Raw genomic sequence first — 20,132 nt, forward strand, 5'->3', positions numbered from 1 at the left:
GGTAGAAAAACATGGTTTATCATGTCAGGATACTTTCTAGATCAGGACGAGCAGCATGAACCACTGAACAAAGAAACTCCAACAGTTCTGACATTACATCAGGTTGAATGATTCTGATTGGTTTAATCATTGATAAACTTGGAAAATCTCCACATATGAACAGATGGAATCAGAAGCATCTCCATTGATTATCCGGATGAAAACAGGTCCTGGTTTAAGCATGAAGTGACCAACCAAGGTCACATAACAGTGTTTCTAGTCCTGTAAGATAGGATACTGACACACACACACACACACACACACACACACACACACACACTGATCTCACTGTCTATCTGAGGATTCATTACACACATTTATTCTTCATGTTATTTCACTGACAGAAGTTCAGCTGTAGTATTAATGTAATGAAGAGAAAATAAGAGACTCTATAACATCTCACTGTTACTGATTCATCATGAGCTCAAAGCCTTATGGGTCGAATCTCTCTACAGTCTATTCTGATTCATCAACACAGTTTCACTGATGATCCAATACCAACCCAATACCCAGGATAGAGCGGTTGAGTGAATGTGGTCTGGACTGTGTGGATGAGGATCATTGTGTCTCCAGAGACGCTGTAGAAGGACAGAGTTCCTGCACTGTGATCCACATACACTCCTATTCTTCTGCTGATGGACTTTACTGGGAGTTTAGTCTTTATGTTATTGTGATAGAATGAGTAACTGGAGGAAGAGCAGATCAAACTCCAGGACTGATCATTAGATCCAAACACACACTCTTTACCCGATCCCTTCCTCCTGATGCTCTCATATGACACTGATATACGCACACATTCACTCCACTCAATCTCCCAGTAACAGCGTCCACACACACTCTCTCTACACAACACCTGAAGATATCCATCAAATCTGTCTGGATGATCAGGATACAACTGGAGTGCCCCAGTGACAGTAATCACTCTGTTCTCCTCAGACAGATGGAGGCATTTATTCACTGTGTTCAGATCCTGATTGAGCTGATGGGAATCTGATGAAGATAAAACACATCAGAATCAGGAATTATGAATCTGATCTTTTAATGTTTCTGAACTCTTTATGTTCAATATATCATCAGTGTCTCAGTACAGTTTACCAGATATCCTGTGAAAATCATCATTTACATCAGTGTTTTTTGGGCCGGTCTAATCAGTCTTCCCTGAATATTAATGTTGGTTATTATTCTGTGTTTATTATAATTTAAATGCCTATTTTTATATTTACACCATTTAAAGGTCAATGTGATTCTCTTTTAAAAGAAACTGATGCTTTAATTCAGCAAGATTCAACAAATTTTTAAGCGTTGTATGTCTATTGTATTGTTGGTGATTTTCAGTGCTGTAGACTTTGGCGATCTTGAACTTTCTTTAAATTTCTGTCTGTTTCCTCAAAGATTAAAGAGACTTGATACAAAATCCTGTTTTGGATAAATCCATAGTGGGATTTTTCCAGAAGAGTTTTCAATTTCTTACTTTACTGAAACTGTTGAAGAGCTTTTTTACTACTGTGATTTTACCTCTAAATCTTGAATGAATGTTTTTAATAGTCTTTCAGTGAAAAATAATCATATTTATTCATTAGTTTTAGAAGATTTCCTGTTTTTGAAGAATATATTGAATCCTCAATTTAGTCCTGATTCACATCTCTGTTAAAGTTCATTCCATTTTAAATCTTTTTATTTCATAATTCTAATTCAATCTTTCTGTTCATCAAATATTCTAGATAAATACCTCCACATTTTTGTTTTACATTTTAAAATACATTGAAATATATTTAGTTTGTTTTTTTAATCAGAAATATTTCACAATATTACTGTTTTTTTTTTTTTTACTGTATTTTGGGATCAAATAGCAGAAGAGACTTAGATCAGTGGAGTTAATTATATTTTTATTTATAATATATATTTTGGTGTCTGTTATTATCACTATTATTAATTAGTCATGCTTGTGTTTCTTGCATACTTCAGTCCCGCAGCGTTTGTCATCGACCCATGAATGAGGCATTAAATCGTGTGGATTATTGAGGAATGGTGTGACTTTTCTAAGCGATCGGGTGTACAATATTCGTCCGGCGGGTGAAAAATTGGGTGAAAACGTTAACATTGCGACGAATTTTGACGAGTCATAGCTCCTAACGAGGATTTTGTAGAAACATGTGGATCACCACATTTGAAGAGGCTGGCAGGCTCTGTAAGAACATACCTCACAGTGGGGTGTAAGTTGGGGTGCAAGAGCTGCCCAAAGTTGCCCCATAGACATACTATGGTGAAGGATGGCCCATTGCACACGTTTTTCCTACTATGGGAAATTCCATAGGGATTTTGTATTGAACATAACTCTGGATCACAGTGTCACAGAGACAAGGGGGCGGGGCCCATTTCACACTGGCACCCAATCAGTCTCTCAGGATCATTGTGAAGCTATCAAGCCACGCCCTAGCAACCATTTATGGCACCCTAGCAACAGGTTCCATAGACTTCCATTCAAAAAGATCAAAGGAATATCTTTGGATAGAAGTGTCATAGAAACATGAGGGTGAGCTTGTTTGACTCGGGCAGCAAACGGCCAATCACAAATCACCTTCAACACTTCATAGCCATGCCCTAGCAACCATTTAAAGCACCTTAGCAACCCAAAAGCAAAAGAGGGATATCTTCACATCTGAAAGACAGAGAAACATGGGGGTTGGTTTATATCATTCATACTGATAAGCAGCCTTTGCAGTATCATCATTGGCAGCTGCCAAGCCACTCCCTAGCAACCAAATACAGTACCCTAGCAACCGTTTAGCAAGACCTATATCTCTGCATCAGAACATCGTACAGACATGGGGGTTTCTCTTTTGACTCATGCTAGCAAACTGGACTTCCAACATGCTACATATGCTAGCATTGAATAGCTACACAGTAATAGTGATTAGCTAAGTGTTAAATCAGGTTAAAAGCATGCCAAGAACTAAAAAAACTCCATAGTATGTCATGATCACCAGTTGGAGTGCCCTGGTTAGCCACCAGAGGGCACTCCACCCCGGACTATTGCCTCACCACTTCGGACTTCATTTCCCATAACCCACTTCCCGGACTCATTATCACTTCATTGAACCCAGCTGTCTTGTATTATGTTATTAGTGTCTGTTAGGGGTGTGACGAGACCAGTATCTCACGAGACGAGACGAGACTCGAGATTGAGTTCACGAGACGAGACAAGATTTTTACACACTATCTTGTAATCAATATCATTTCAGTTCAACTTTCTATGCAGTAAAAGACAACAATACTCAAGCACTGTAAAAGGTTTTGCTACTAACTCAACTGACTGACTTCTCTTCTGTATGATTTCAGTCTCTTCAGACCTTACTGTACATGATTTATGAGCTTCTACAACTTTTGACCTCCTAACTGAACTCCTTTCCACAAACTGATCATAGAAATAAAACAGTATAAATAAAAATGGTAACACTTTACAATAAGGTCTCATTTATTAACATTAATGTATTAACCAACAATGAGCAATATATGTGCTGCAGTATTTATTAATCTTTATGTTTAATAAAAATAGTCATTCATTGTTAGTTCATGATAGTTCACAATGCATTAACTAATGTTAACAAATGAAACCTTACTGTTTGTGCTTAATAAGATTAAGAGAAAACTGTTATTCATTTTTATGGTAACGTTAACACTTTACAATAAGTACAACCATAATCGCACTCTCTCAATATTCAAAGTGAAAAAAGTAAAAAAAAAAAGAACTTGATTAATCACACTTTTTTCCTGTGATTAATCATGATTAATCACAATTAAAAACACTAAAGTTTTTAAAAGTTTTTATTTTATACTATAATCATTTCACAGTTAATCTCCTGATGACAGCATGATGACAGTATATTTTAAATACTTGTTTAATGGCATCTTTTTATGAATGAAGGACTATCACTGATACTACTGATGTCTAAATGAAATTTTTCCCCAGTTTTAAACATGATTTATAGCCACTCAACATTACAGTGTAATAGATTGTTTGCAATCACGTGGTTCTGGTGACACGTCTTTGCCCAGGTGGAGGGCAAAGAAGTGAAAATTAGAATGGAAAAGATGGGGAAAAGTCTGTACTGTGCTGGTTTAGAAAGATATAAACAGAAAATCACAACATATGTTGGACGTGTTATAAAGAGGAATGATTTTTCCGCTGAATTGAAAGACTTTCCTGCCATCGAGGAGGTAGATTTAGAGAACGTGAAGCTGCTGTCACGTCGCGTTCAGTTCTAGTCTGGGTTTGTTTATATTGCGCTGCCTTTCTGCTAGTGAAGTTAGGGCAGTATTATTGATTTTCTGTCATGATTGTGAAAATGTTTGCCAGTTTAGGTCATTTATGCTGAATCGAGAATTGCAACGGGTGCTCACACCATCGTTCAGGGTAAAAACTGGACTGTGAAATACAATTGTTGCCTTTTATACGTGTAAGAACACTAAGGGAAGCAGGTTGAGGTGGTGACGCCTGTATAGAAAATGTAATGTCACTGACTGAACCCACTGCCAGGGACAGATTATGGGTTGTGTGGGCCCCTGGGCAAAACGTTCGCAAGCCCCCCCCCCTAAAAAAAAAACAAAAAACAAAAAAAAAACGCCAGCATTGTCTGGGATAGCTAGATGTTACGTCATCATGCCACTTGTGGGTCCAAACTAGTGCGGCGTACGCGTACCGTGTTGTAAAAGCAGAATGATGTTGACAAAACTATCTTTTGCCGCTTTTTACCTCGGAAAAAGTGAAAAGAAGGTGGCTTAAGTTGATACAGTAAGTTGGATCTCAAATTATAATCAGTACAGCCTAATGCCATTACCTCACGTTAATGTTAGCACCAGGTTACCCATCATCTCTGTTTATAGAGACAGGTAGCAACGTAGCACAACCAGGGGTGTATTCCAGAAAGCAGGGTTAACCTACTGTCACATATACCCTAAACTCTCGGTTGATTAACCCAAACCTTGCTTACTCGTGGTATGCTGGTTTCAAAAATGCGTCCGGGAGTAAGTTCAGCCAACCCAGAGTATGTTCCCGGTTAACACACAAGAAATTCTCAACAGAGCGACGAATCGATGATTCACCATGGAAACAGACGCTAAGAAAAAGTGTGCCATTCTACTTCATTCTTCTTCTTTTGTTTAATGGCGATTTACATAACCTACTTGGTGCACATCACCACCTATTGGGTGGTTATGCAATCATTTTTTATTCTTAATATTGTTTGATGCTAATTATTTAATAAGATATCACATATATGATATGTATTTTATTATAGAAATTATAGCATAGAAAATGTCCTGTTATAAAGGATAAAAAGCAGATCCATGTGTGAGATGACAATAAAATACATTCATATATTAGAATTGAATAAACAGTTATATATTGTATAATATAACATTGTGTATATAACTGTAACTATATAACAAATTTAGATACATTAATATAACCATATTGATAATATAACACGCATCTGAATTCCTCTTAAACTAACTTACCCTTTAACATAACCTGCTCCGGAGCAGGTTATGTTCAGAGAGCAAGTTGCTATGGCTACTTACATACCCTAAAAGTTACCTCCGTTTTTGGAACCGAAAGTTGAGGTTATCCGCTTACTTACTCTTAAACATACCCAGGTATGTCACATAACCTGCTTTCTGGAATACCCCCCAGATCGTACCATAACAAACATTATTTGTTTGAATTATCCAGAATGTGCTAGTTCGAAATAGAAATATAAATGTCTATAAAAGTGAACCAAAATGCCATGTACCTGTTATATTCTGCAATTGTTGCTTTGCAGCTTTCCCAAAGAAGACAATTACATCCTCGTAGCTAGGGGGCAGTCATATCATGCGCAGGGCCAGGAACAAATAAATTCAAGGACACCAACAGAATGAAATGGTAAAGTAAGCGAAATCACAAATACTACCCACCCGTGTCATATTTAATAAACCAATAACTTAGATAAACAGCAGGTTTACACGTGGGTTGTCAGAATGTTGTGGAGAAGTGCGCTCATGTAGTTGAGAGGTGGTGTTATATAACAACCGATATGACAACTTTAGCACATTTATCAGCACATTTATCAGCTATACATTCATTCAGTGTTTCCCATTAATGACCCTGTACTGCCGCCACCGTTTCATAATGAACTGAACATTTAAAACATACTACGTTTTACAACGAGCTAAAATCGAAACCGTGATATGGCTTTGTGCCTATATAAAACAGCAAAAGACAGCGATTAATTATATATACACTCTGTCTGTGCTGCGTGTTTTAAAGAGAAGTGCGCACATCTGCGCACGCGATCGGCTGGTGATCTGGTGATCAAAATAAAAGCTCAAGGATTTATCTTTTAAAAAGAAATCGTACAAAAGTATTGTAAAAAAGATGTTTGAACCCTTTTTAATGTCCAGGTACAAGTCAATGCTGTTTCTTTGTTCAATTTGCACACTGTACATGGGTTGAAGCTCTTAATTTTGAGTTTCCAGAGTGCACCAGATTGATGCATTTAACCTTAAAATTTTCAAAATTTTCTTCCGGGGGGGCATGCCCCCGGACCCCCCTAGAGCTGGTACATCCAACAAACTTTTACAAATTACAGTGTCAAATAATGTACGTTTTCTGAACAAGAATACGTCAACAAAAGCTCCTTTCATGTCAGTAAAGCTGTTAATAGAAAATTATATTGTCTTTGGACAAATATAGATTTGGTCTAAGCCCCGAATGTTTACAATGTCTGGCTCCGCCCCTGATCATCCCATTTCTATTCAGCAGCCTGGTTATTACCATGGGAAAAGATAGGTCTCTCCCCATGATTTACGCATTGCAAGGAGTCCAATGTGAAAAAAACTGTTATTAACACCAACTTTCTCAAATTAATTTAAATATTTATTATTTGTAGTGTCATTATTGATGTCACGTACATTCACATCAGAAGAGACCAGAGCGACGAAAGTCATTATTTCTCAGCGAATTGGCCGAACAAAGCAAATTCACTGGCAGCGAAGCGAATTGGGCGGGCCAGAGCGAAAAAGAGAAGTTAAAAGTCAGTTAACCTTATGTAATGAGTTATGACGCGGTTCGGTGAAAACCAATTCTAATATATAGATTTACCAACGCCCCACGGTAACAGGCTATATATAGGCTTATAGCAGAGGGAGCCATTGTATTGCGAATGGTTTATCCTTTCTCATTGTTATAGTTGTAGCTGCTAAAGGTCATTGCACACTGAGTCCGAAATTCGCATGCAAAACTTTCGCATGTTAAAAAATAAATTCGACCTCACATTATGTCAATCGCGTTTGCACACTGCCTCCGAAACTTTCGTCCGTCAAAAAAATATTCGGATCAGTTCGATTTTCTGCGTTTTTCGCATCCGTGGCACGCATTTTGAGAGACGTTTTGACAATTCAGAGCCACCGTACGTGAACGCAAAAATCCAGAACGCCATCTGACAAGTTGATCCACGTCGTCTACAGCACAAAACAGCAGCACTGAATGACAAACAACGTGCGGAATACAAAGAGACCGAATATAAAGACAGATTGTGCCAGTAGTAAAGCATCAAACAGAGCCACTGACATCCTGAAGTAATCTTTGAAACTCTCGGATAATCCCGCAGCTCCTTGATGAGGTGAATTCTCCTTTCTCTCTATGCAATCTCGGGATTGAATGGACCCAATATTTCCTCTTTCTTTTTCTCTTTTTAAGAAGCGAGGAGACAACTAATCGTGCTCACTGCTTGAAGACTTAATTTTGTATTGTTTTGCGATTTTTTCGCAACGCATTTATTAATACGCATCGGACTCAGTGTGCAAGGTCTCTGTGCGTGACGAATTTTTAGGATTGCGAATACGAAAAAACGCATGCGAAAATTTCGGACTCAGTGTGCAAAGCCTTTAGACATAGCACAGCCGTTTTCATTCTTTCATGCCAGTTTCGGCCATGTTAAAATATCATTGTATTTTATTTCTGCTGTATTGTTAAAATAGGATACAGTTAATACAAATAGAGATTTGTTGCATGATAATCATTCATTTGCATTCAAATAATTGTTTGTTTTATTCATTTATTTAATTCAGAACCACACCCATCACTGTACATATTCAATCATGCAGTTGTAAATTCAATAAGTACTACCAATGAAGAAATCTTGCGTGATTCTGACCGATCACCCGCTGTGAGCTCTACCTAACGATCCACAAACTATCTAAATCAAAGAAGCCAGTCCTCTTCTGAACACCAAATGCAGTGGGATAAAGTACGATACCACGAAGAATGTGAATATTTAACCAAGTCAAAAACAAAAAAAGGTACGCAGGTATCCATATTAATTTCAGTATCAAAAAACAAAACGACAACTTTTAAAGTAAAAAAAAAAACAATATAAATCATGTAAACGATAAAAGCTCCTTGTGGTTTCTTGGTTTGATAGATTTGAGCACCATAAATGACGCAAAACATTGAGTTTTGAGTTTTTGATAGGATTCCTATATTGATAAATCACTCCCTGCCCTCCAGACGCATTGCGCGTGGCAGCAATGACGTCATGTGCAAACAACCTATTGAAAACTTTTTTTAAAAATTTTTTATTAGGCTTCAAAAATATAACAACTTTTAATCTAAGTGAACTTAGAACAATCCTCACATAAACCCATAAATGTCATATTTAAAAGTGCCCTTCCTGCATGTCTAACAAATAGGAAAAATACAGAAATTGAATAAAGTTACCAAACAGTCTGCACTACATGATTTATAGTTTAAATTAAATATAGATTAATCATTATTAAAGCTTCTTTAGTCAAGAGCAGTGAGTCATTTTCTCTGCTACCTTTGTTCTTTCATTATCTTAGCAATGGTTGCTCTCACTTTAAGAGCTGCCGCAGCTGCACATGACTTGGATTTCACACGCGTCACACTTTCTCACAGCTCTTTACTTTCGTTTAAGTATTTATTTAACTCATTCAAGGCTGCTTTTATGAGGATACTTGACAAAACGTATATTTTGGCATTATTGTGTGTGTTATTGTTTGTTCAATCGTGACAGAGGACTCGATTCTGGCGCGCCGCCCATGCGCACGATACTGTTCTCTTTTTCTCTTTTGGCTCGCTTGTTTAAAAGCATTTGCATGAATAAGAGCATAATCATTTATTGTAATGCTAGCCAAAACATGACATAAACGGATGCTGCGTTAATTGCATTAAATATTTTTAACATGTTAAACTGGGGAAAAAAAAAAATCGAATACGTTAACGTTGATTGCACTAGTTTAAAAAGAAATTATATTTATGAGTGTTACAAAAATGCTTTAAAAAGTTGGCGTTAAAACCATATTTACATAGATTATCACAAACTGCAGCCACTCAGCAAACAAGAAGAATTTGTAAGATTATCCGTGAACGAAGCCCACCAATTGAACACAACACCAAAGATCACAGAGATCCCCCAGTGAACCATTATTGAGCTATAAAACTGAACCCATGGAGCCTGTTTCATTTCAAACCAGACTTTGTATTAACAGAGCTGATCGATAAAGGAGACCCACAAACTTTTAAGACCAGATCGCTAAGTAACACCTGGACCATAAGGAGTAAATCCAGAACTTTAACAGGAAACTGAGACTTGCGGAAACAAATCACAGCAGGCCCACACAGGGACACTCTCTGGGACACTCTCTGCACAACTATGCATTTCAAAGACGTTCCAGAGTTTCTCTTAAACCAGCAGAAACTTCAATGAATTGACTTTATTTAACAGAAACAAAATTCCTGCCAATGATATGAATTAATCACCAGTAGGTGCTTTATATATATATATATATATCCTAATGTATCATATATCCTATCATGTATCAAAGGATATGAGTGCTGTCTCAACAACGACCGTCCTCCAGCCAATCAGCGCCGCAGAGATTTACGTCACGAAGGGAACACGCACTCACGGGAACATCCAAACACTACTACAATCTCCTCATTCTGGCTGAGCTGGTGCAGGTTTTATTAAGCAAATGAACTAAGGTTGAATCGCTAGTATGTTAATTCTCTCAGGTTGCGGTCAAAGAAAGAGTTCAACGCTAGACATTTGGGACTTCATTCACCTTTCGTTAACAATATCACAATTTCCCTGTAACTGTATGAATGAATGCATGTGTGTGTGTTTTCGTTAGATTAGTTTGTGTGTATTAGAGTGGTTCAATAAAGTTTTGTTTGATTTTTTTCACATATATCAGTGTCTTTTACTGTGTGCTTACAAGTTACTGCCTTAAACTGATGATTTTTGCTACCCTGCTCATAATCAGTAATCATGAACAGTTGTATACATTGGACTGACAAACAAATGAACCTGCGTCCAAAGTATAATTTTTCAAAATAATGCAGCAGTTTTAGTTATAATATCCAAGCAGTGCTGTCGGATTTTGTGGTGTCTTGAGAGGCATATTCTCCAGCCATTGTCATTGTAGTAAATCTGAAGGACAAAACTTTTAGCCAATGCCAAGATGATCCAACAACGATGCCAAATCAGCAGTTGGAATTAGCTGATTTGACATGATGGCGCACAGTCAGCAGTCAAACGGCTAGTAGTGACAGCAGCGGCAATCCACCTGTCACTCATGATGTGACCACGCCCTTAATTATGCAGAACTTTAAGACTTAATATAATTTAAACTGATGAGTTATAAAAAATTCACCCTCCTCAGAGTTTTCATGAAGGGCGCAATTAGCTGTATAGACAAAAAACACAATTTCTACCAGGCTGTAAACTTTTTTTTTTTCTGCTGTAAAGTTGGCCATTTTAACATGTAGGTCAATGACATTCTGCTCTCTTTTGGGCCTGTCCCTTGCGGTCAGTCAATGTATTGCAGTTAATTCACTTCTGCATTGGCTTCAAGAGAAACTGGGGGAGGTTGCCGCTTGTGCGCAAACTAATCTCACCAGCGCAGCACTGACCAATTAAAACAGCATAGCCCGAATAACATTACTGCTCAGCTGTTTTTCACTTTACATAAGATATTGAAGATAAAGACAATGTAGTTATGCATTTCTTTTGCTCATTATTTTTCATATTAGTAGTACATGTAAACAAACCGTATTGTTCCTTAGGCTACTTTGAATAATTGCGCGCATATATAAGCCTATAGCCTACACCAGTGGTTCCCAAACTTTTTAGCATGGAGTACCCCCTGAAGGGATTACCATCCTTCCGCGTACCCCCTCTCTTCCACTTCGACTGCAGTCACACCATTACCATTAAGAGACAATATTTGCCTCCTAAATTGATTTTCCAGTGCATTTTTTTACCTTTAAAAATAAAAATGTTCAATAGAGAAATATGCAGTGATGGTAAAACTAAGTAAAATGTTTAAATATTAAACTATAACCGCCAGTAGGTGGCAGCAAGTCACTGTTTTTATGAGTGAGTCATTGAGTCATTCATTCAGTAACGAAGCAAGTGGCTGTGAATGAAACATTGAATCATTGACTCTCACGATTTGTTCAAAGCCGAAGAATTGTTCGCGAAACACAGACGTGTGTTGTAGTTCTGCTGTGGTTTTCATCAGAACTATTATTTCATTGAAAAATAGAGTAAATACTGACAGTACTGTGTTTAAAATGTACATTTTATTGACCTGTTGTATAATAATATCACGTTTGCAGTCGTGTGGATATTTGGGAACAAATGCATTCTTGCTCGTTATCATCATTAAATACAAGAACTCACACAAGGTATGTTTTTGTATCGGAGAAAGTTTGAGTCTTAAATCGAAATTAATCCATTATCTGTGTCTATATTTGTTCTTCATGCGAGTAAGTGCTAAATCCCCACTTTTACAAAGGAGAACGACAGTAATTTAGCACGATTTAAGGCAGCAGACTGCACGCGATCTATCATATGCATGCTGCTTGTGTGGATAGTCGTTTTTGACTGCAAATGATGAGGTAATTTGATTAAATGTACTGGATTTACGAAATTTTGGCAGTTAGAAATACATGCTTGATTTGAATACTATTTTAAGGTAGAATTAAATGAACTACTCAGCATTTGTTCGCGTACCCCCTCTTGTCACCTCACGTACCCCCAGGGGTACGTGCCCCAGTTTGGGAACCACTGGCCTACACCATGCATATACACTACCATTTTAGGTCATTAAAGTTTAGATTTAAGTTTAGATAGACCTGACTGAATTTTTTAAAAGTCTTTTTTCGTTTTTTAATGTGTTGACATACTTTCAACTGAAACAGGAAGACAGGCTGGGACATATCGAACATATCCGCCCCTTTTTTAAAATAGCCAATAGCATTTTGTTTATATCACAGCTCAGCCAGAGCCGCTAAAATCAGTAAAACATCTGATTCCTTCTAATCTCTAACCGTTTATCCTCCTAATCTCCTTTATATTGCTTTAAAATACAGCATTCTGTGCAGAATCCAAATGGGTTCGATACCTTTGTGGTCTATGCTGACTCGCAGTTCACGGATATGATCCACTCTGTGTTCTCGTGTCCCTGAGTCAGAGCAGACTATCTAGAAGCTGAAGTGCGATGTGATGCCATGAAAATCCGTGATCCTAAGCTTTTCAATTAAATAAATGTTCTAGGTTTTAGTTCAATAGTATTTATTTAATATTTTGAGGAGATCTTTTGGTACTAAATACTAGGCTAATTGTGCAAAAAAATAAAAAGGCCAATTAATGACCATTTAAAATAATATTATTTTCTAATATTTTTTATTATTTATATTACAATTAGTGTAGTATTAAAGTTTAAAATAGAGAAAAGGGTTTTAATTTCCAGTGCAAAAAGGCAAATTAGAGTAATTTTGTGGCCAGAAAAATAATAATTTACATTTGTAATGCCGTAGTTTACCCACTAGGTGCCTGTATGGCTCTTTTAATGGTTAGTTCACTCAAAAATGACATTTCTTTCATTAATTACCCTCATTCGTTCCAAACCCACAAGACCTTCATTCATCTTCAGAATACAAATTAAGATATTTTTGATGAAATCCGAGAGAATTTTTTATTCTCCATAAAACACAATGAACCACATTCAAGGTCCAGAGAAGTAATCATTAAAATGTGACTATTCAACCTTAATGTTATGAAGCAACGAGAATACTTGCATGTATCATATTGCTCACACGAACAGCGCCTGCCAATACTGAGCCCCGTTTGGATGTAAACACAGTGCGTATATCATTTAAGTGACAAAATATATGATTATTCATGACAGCATGCGTTGATTTCCTCTGACATGCAGTAAGCGATTAATGGATCAAAAACGAGTGTTTGTCTTTGCTTTGTAAGAGTTTCTGCATCGCACAAGTTCTCTTCAATATGTCTTTGACACAAACGCAATTCATCCGCACTGTAGTTTATAAAAACGCTGCAAAATAAGTCTCAAAAGTTATCAAAGACAGCGTGTTCATATATGTATTCGATGCAGAGAACAAAATGCGAACAGCTGTGTTTTTATTTGTGCATTAAATTATAGCAAAAACCATGTGTATGTTGTGTTGCACGTAATGGTCATTTGCAGCGTGCATTTGTGGGAAGCTTTGATGCTTTTAATGAGAGCAAAATAAAACTGTCTGAATCGGAAGCTGTTGCTGTGTTGTCAGTCTCCCCTCATACCCCTCCACTCCACGCCCACTTCTGTAGCAATTTTCAAAACTGTAGTGAGAACTGACTGCTGCTGAACTCGCTGGAGTCGGGAAATGCGCTGGCGCGTTTTGCAGGATTTTTCACATTGCAACAAAACAGACTTAAAATACTCTGTCATTTTTTGTCATAGAGACCTAATTAATATATCAATTGAAACTACAGAATATCTTCTTTTATTTGTGTACACTCAGACTAAAAACAAAATGTTGTGCTTTTTGCAAAATAAAGAAAACTAACATGATGCGTGATCTGTCGTCTCCCTCTGAACGAACTCCAATCTGATAGTCCTCAGAAAATTAACTGTAACTTAGTGAATACTAATCACAAGAAAATTAGACTTATGTCTAAAGAAATGTTGAAATGTCAGATTTTAAATCTTGTAAGTCAAATCGAAAACAAATATTCTCTTGTTTATGTAATCTGCATGAAAAGAGACACATGTCAGACGCCCGTGATTCAGCTCATTATCCGCTAATGCGCCCACGCCCACGGAGTGAGCGCTATCCAGACGCAAATTCTGAGACAATACATGTATACATCGTTGCAATCGTGTATTTATTATCTTCAAAAGTGTTTTTCTGCATGTTATAGCCATTGTTAGCGATCTCTGGAAGCCTCTGTTAGTTCCTGGAATGTCACATGGTAAGCCTGTTCTTCTTTAGAGTAATTTGTGGACTAAAGGTGTGCAGAGCGCCCTCCAGCTGCAAGTATGAATTGAAAACACAGTATCCAGTGCTCACAGTGATGACAATAAATATTGAATAAATATTACTCCTCTGTATAGAGAATTGACAAACATATGAGAATCCATCAATATTTCTCCAAATGTGCATGCTTTTAAGCTAAAAGCCTATATGAAATGCCGAAGAGGTAGAGATAGAGATGTTCAGACGCTTTGCATCACAGAAATACATTATATTTTAAAGTATATAATAGAATACCATTATTTTAAATTGTAATAATATTTCACAGTATTGCTGTTTTTTCCTGTATGTTTGATATACACCATGATGAGCTTGAGACATGATCACAGAGGGTTTTTTCACAGCCTACCTGACTGAAAGGGCTCATCATTATGCAGGTCATTAAAGGTCATTATGCGAATCTTTTATCTTCTCAGGTGTGAATCACAGCATTATTCATGAAGATCCATGCCTCCACGCCTACTGTGTTTCTTGACAAAAAGTGTCTTACAAAATGTAAATTAACATGTTGTTTTATATGAACGAGTAGGCAGGATAATGTTTACATCATTTTGAAGCAAAAACTCTAGTCTACAACCTCCAATACCCAGAAGTCTTGAGAACACAGACTTAATATATATTTTTTGGCCTTATTTCAGTGACTTAAGTTTTTTGTTTTTTCAATAATCACGCATAAACATTATTCCTTCAAAAAACAAACATGTTTCTCACATATTATGGTAGCCAAGTTCATGCTGAATACAGTGTAATGACACTATTGTCATTAATATGTTTATGAACAACTGAAAAAATCACAAATGTCAAGGCATGTCAAAACTTCTCCAGGGCCCCAAATCAGCCTCAGACTCCAGAAGGTGAAATAGGGGGTTTCATTGTCTTTAATACTTCTCCGGACCATGAATGTGCTAATTGACCTCTCGGATTTCATCAAAAATATCTTAATTTGTCTTCAGAAGATGAACAAAGGTCTTAAGGGTGTGGAACGACGTAAGGGTGAGTAATTAATGACAGAATTTTCATTTTTGGGTGAACTAACCCTTTAATAAATATACATGCATCTAGTTGCACAAAAGAGTAGACAGTGAGTTTCTCTGCTTGTTTTCTTAGTGACTTACATTGTAGGAAGTCATTCCTGGTTCTGGGAACAATGCTGGTGAAAGTGACTGTGGAAATCAACAGACATGAAGAGTGTGATTATCATGTCAAGAGAAAATGATCCCTGCATCCGTTCCTAAGACATTTCTAATATGATCTTCTACATGATATGAGATGATGGAGGATCATTTCTGAGAGCAGATGAATCTCCAGGACTTTACCTCTGTCAGAGATCTTCTTCAGCTCCTCTTTGCAGAAATCCTCCAGTTTGTCTTTCAGCTGAAGGACAGATTCTCTCACGCCATCAAAAGAGTAGAGAGAACTGAAGGGATCGTCATTTACGTCTGTAGATTCAGGAGGAGCTGAGAGAGACTGGAAACTCTACAGAAAACAGAAATCAAAGCTCATCACCTCCACACTTCAGCCAATAACCTGCACTACTGTCAGATTTGAGCAGCTCATGTTGAGCTTTAGTAACTCTCCTCAATCCAGCACTTTCACAGCATCAGCTTCATTCTTCTCATGTTCATTATATCAAACATCTGCCAATAACATAAATGTAACAGATCTAGAGTATCAATGGAGTCACATGACAGGGTTGAGTAGATCTGATCAGGAAAAGCAGTTTCACAAGTTCACACTTACAAATAAGTCAGATAAATTAATTGGTAAATGTATTTAGCGTGCTGTCCGGGGAGAGGGCTCCGAGCTCGGTAATTGGCCCGAACACAGAGTACCCAGATCAACACTTCAGTCAACGGCTCATTCTGCTCTCATGAAATGTTTCTCTGTGAGTCTCTTGCTCATGTCCACTATGATCCTGTTCTTCTAGATCTCTGTTACCTGCAGGAAATGGATGTGATCCTGTGTGTGTGAAAGCTGCTCCAGCTCAGCGTCTCTCCTCCTCAGATCATTGATCTCCTGCTCCAGTCGTCCTTCAGCTCGACTCACTGCAGTCTTTTCCTGATCTCTGATCCGCTGTGTGGCCTCAGAGCGGCTTCTCTCAATGGAGCGGATGAGCTCAGTGAAGATCCTCTCACTGTCCTCCACTGCTGTCTGTGCAGAGCACTGTTAGGACACACATCACAATCACACAGTGGCTTCAGTGAGTCCTGACTGAGACTTCTCAAACATCACATAAATCACCAATTAAACAGATATGAATCCAGTATCAGTGGTGAGATTGCGGGGTTAAAGATCTTTCATGATAAGATTATAGGTTCAATCATAAGTGCCAGCATTATTTCATCAAAGCAATATATCCTTTTTATAAGATTTATAGGGATAGTTCACCCAAAATTCACCCAGAGTATCTGTCCTTAACAGAGTAAACAAATTCTTTCATTGTTTACTCTGTTACAGACAGATACTCAGAGAACACAGGATATGACGATGAATTATGTTTATTAGACAAACAGCAGGTATAAACTGTAATGCAGGTAAGTGAGCTGGATTTGTAGGCTTGTCGGATGATAACTTGACACTTAAATCAGTCTTTGTCTAACAGATGATGATCGCGTGGATGGATTGTTTCGGCCTTCCTAAACTTGATGGTTAAAATGTACTTTATTTACACTATTCCTGAGCCATACACATCCTCAGGCTTTTGTTGTATTCTCACCATTTATACAACGTCTGCTTTCTGAACCATGCAGTTCGATGCAGGTCAGATGGTATAAATGAAGTTACAAAGGTAGGTCTGGGAGGAGCCTAATCATTCAGTCCTGTCAATCATCATTATGTATACCTCCACCTCCCCATCTCACTGCCTCTCATTCTACCTTTACGTAGTGCCGTTAATGGGGGGTTGAGCTCAGAGATCAGCCTGAGCCTCAGGGTTCAAGGCCCCCTTGAGGACAGTAAGTTCATTTACATTAACTACTAAGAATGGACAGGCGGGTAAACTTGTGAAATGACAATTATAAGATCATTTATAACATCTGAAATCTAAGAGGTATAAAATAAAGAATCACCACTGTGAAATATCCTGCATAAGTCATGCTTGCGAAGATGGTTCAGTTTGATCAGCTTGTTCTTCTTGACTGTCATTATCGGACTCAGGTTTAAACCGATACAGCAAAACTGATGCCATAGTGTAGTTAAAGTAGTGTTTGCAGCATCTCAGGAAACCTCTGCAGCTACTCACTGTTTATGGTAAAGCGTGTTACATTTCCGACACACACACTAAGCAGTAGACCAATCACGACAGACTGGGACCGGCTGACCAATCAGAGCAGACTACGATTTTGGGAAATTGGGACTTAAAGAAACTGAAACTAAAACAGTGTTCAGACAGAGAGACTGAAAACAGGTGCTGCAACAATGTAAATTATAAGAAAATATATAGCTGCTAGCAGCGATGATGGTCCCAAGCCCGGTGGCACTGCCAAGATGGCGCTATAGAAGCCCTCCTGTTTCTACGGTTTTGCCCATGACTACTGGTTGACATCTCTGACATTTGTATCGAGTTTCATGCAACTTGAAGCATGCTAAGCATCGCAAAAGGATCCAAAAGGAATATTAAAGTTTGATGCATTGCCATGGCAACAGTGTTTGAGTAGTCACACTTCTTTTCTAGCTCTATATCTGCTGTGTATTGACATTACACTGATGAAGTTTGAAGCAAATCGGGTGAAAGTAAGTGGGTGATCTCAAAGCATTTTGAAAGTGACACACTTCCTGCTGCCAAATGGTGGCGCTATAACTTTGACTCACAATAGTCACATCCATGTGATCAGACTCCTATAACGAACACACAGGTGAAGTTTCTTAAAAATCAATCAATGTATGCAGACGTTATAACACATTTCCTGTTTTCCTTTTCTCGCCATAAATTTGTTGTCTTGCCACGGCCAAACCGTTCGAGATATCAAAAATCCGCTGGCAATCTCAATGTCTTGACTTCATGCTGACCGAGTTTGGTGATGATGAGATTAATCGTCTAGGAGGAGTATATCAAATTCCAGAGCATGCTTTTTTCAAACAACCCGTAATAGCCGACTTCCTGTTGGGGTGACATATAACTTAGATCATGAAAGCTGTTTGACCCGATGAGGTCTATATGTGTATTGAGTTTTATACAAATACTTGCAAGCGTGTTTGATATATGGACCAAATTTTTAGACACCGTTCAAGGGGGCACTGTCAAGCCTCCCTGCCACGCCCAGATACCAGCTTCTGCCTGGCCCTGATGGCCGACGATTCCGATGTGTGTTCAAAATTTCAAGAGTTTTCGAGCATGTTAAGGGCCCCAAAAATGCCTGAATATTCGAAAAAAATAATCCTCCTAAAAAAAAACATTAAGGCCTTTGCCTTGGGCCCTAATAATGAGATTTTTGAACAGTAAAGCATGTAAAAGTATTCCAGTAGACCCCATAAACAAAATTATAAACTTGTAAATGATCATAACAGGACCTCTTTAAGTTCATACCTGTTTCTCTGTCCTCTGTGCTGCAGCTGATACAGTGTCGTGGTTTTTATGTTCATCCATACACAGCACACATATACACTTCTGATCAGTGCGGCAGAAAACCTCAAGGATCTTGTCGTGTTTCTGGCAGATCATCTACTGCAGTCGTCCAGTGGCTTCAGTCAGATTGTGTCTCTTTCCTTTAAAGAAGGTCTCATGTTGTTCAAGGTGATTCTGACAGTAAGAGTTCAGACACACCAGACAGGACTTGACAGCTTTGTGTTTTCTCCCAGTACAGACGTCACACTGCACATCTCCAGCTCCAGCATAACAGTCAGCAGGAAGTTTAATCTTCTCCACCATTTCAGCCAGAATGGTGTTTTTAGCTAAAGCAGGTCTTGGACTGAAGGTCTGTCTGCACTGAGGACAGCTGTAGACTCTTGTCTGATCCTCCTGATCCCAGCAGCCTGTAATACAGATCTTACAGTAACTGTGTTCACAGGAAGTGGTCACTGGATCCTTCAGGAGATCCAGACACACTGGACACATGAACTCATCCTGAAAAATTCTGGCTTCTGCCATTTTACTGCATGAATACAGAAACACAAACACACAACTGCTCAACTACACTTCAGTTTCACTTTCTCTGAACTCATGTGATCCTGTGTCCTGGTTTTGTGTTTGAGTGATGTGTGCAAAACAGGTGTGTCTGTAAAGCAGCTTCCTCATTCCTGGTCCTGAAGGTGGTGATAAGTTTTTAGTTTTTCATGTGTGTTCCCACACACACTGTGTTTAATCAGTCTCAGACACACACTCCAGTTAAAGAGAAGCAAGACAACACCCTTAAAATTTCAGTAATTCTGTTTCCTAAATACTGCAGACTGAAAACTGTGTCCAAAATTACAGTTCCTTAAAGTCATCATGAAATGCAAATTGCCAGATCTTGTTTTTATTGATTTTTGTAGTATGTATTATAAATGATTTAACCATGCTGTGATTTAAACTATTTTAAAGCCAGATGAAACAGCACTGACATTGTTGTATCGTAGATACATTGGAAAAAACTCAAAGAGAACTGAAATTTTTGATGGTCTCTTTATTTAGGACACATCTCAGCAGCCAGCAGCTGAATCCCAAATGGCTTCTATGCACTTTTGGTCTTGTGGACTTAAAATGGCTGCCGCGTGACCATTAATT

The 20,132-nt window shown here is 38.0% G+C and overlaps 1 pseudogene; it reads right to left on the reverse strand.

The window, feature by feature from the left end:
- Positions 1-508: 508 nt before the first annotated feature.
- LOC137025226 (tripartite motif-containing protein 16-like) lies at positions 509-19,517 on the reverse strand (annotated as a pseudogene).
- Positions 19,518-20,132: the final 615 nt, after the last annotated feature.

This window comes from Chanodichthys erythropterus, chromosome 8 (genome assembly GCF_024489055.1).
Source record: "Chanodichthys erythropterus isolate Z2021 chromosome 8, ASM2448905v1, whole genome shotgun sequence".
Taxonomy (NCBI): domain Eukaryota; kingdom Metazoa; phylum Chordata; class Actinopteri; order Cypriniformes; family Xenocyprididae; genus Chanodichthys; species Chanodichthys erythropterus.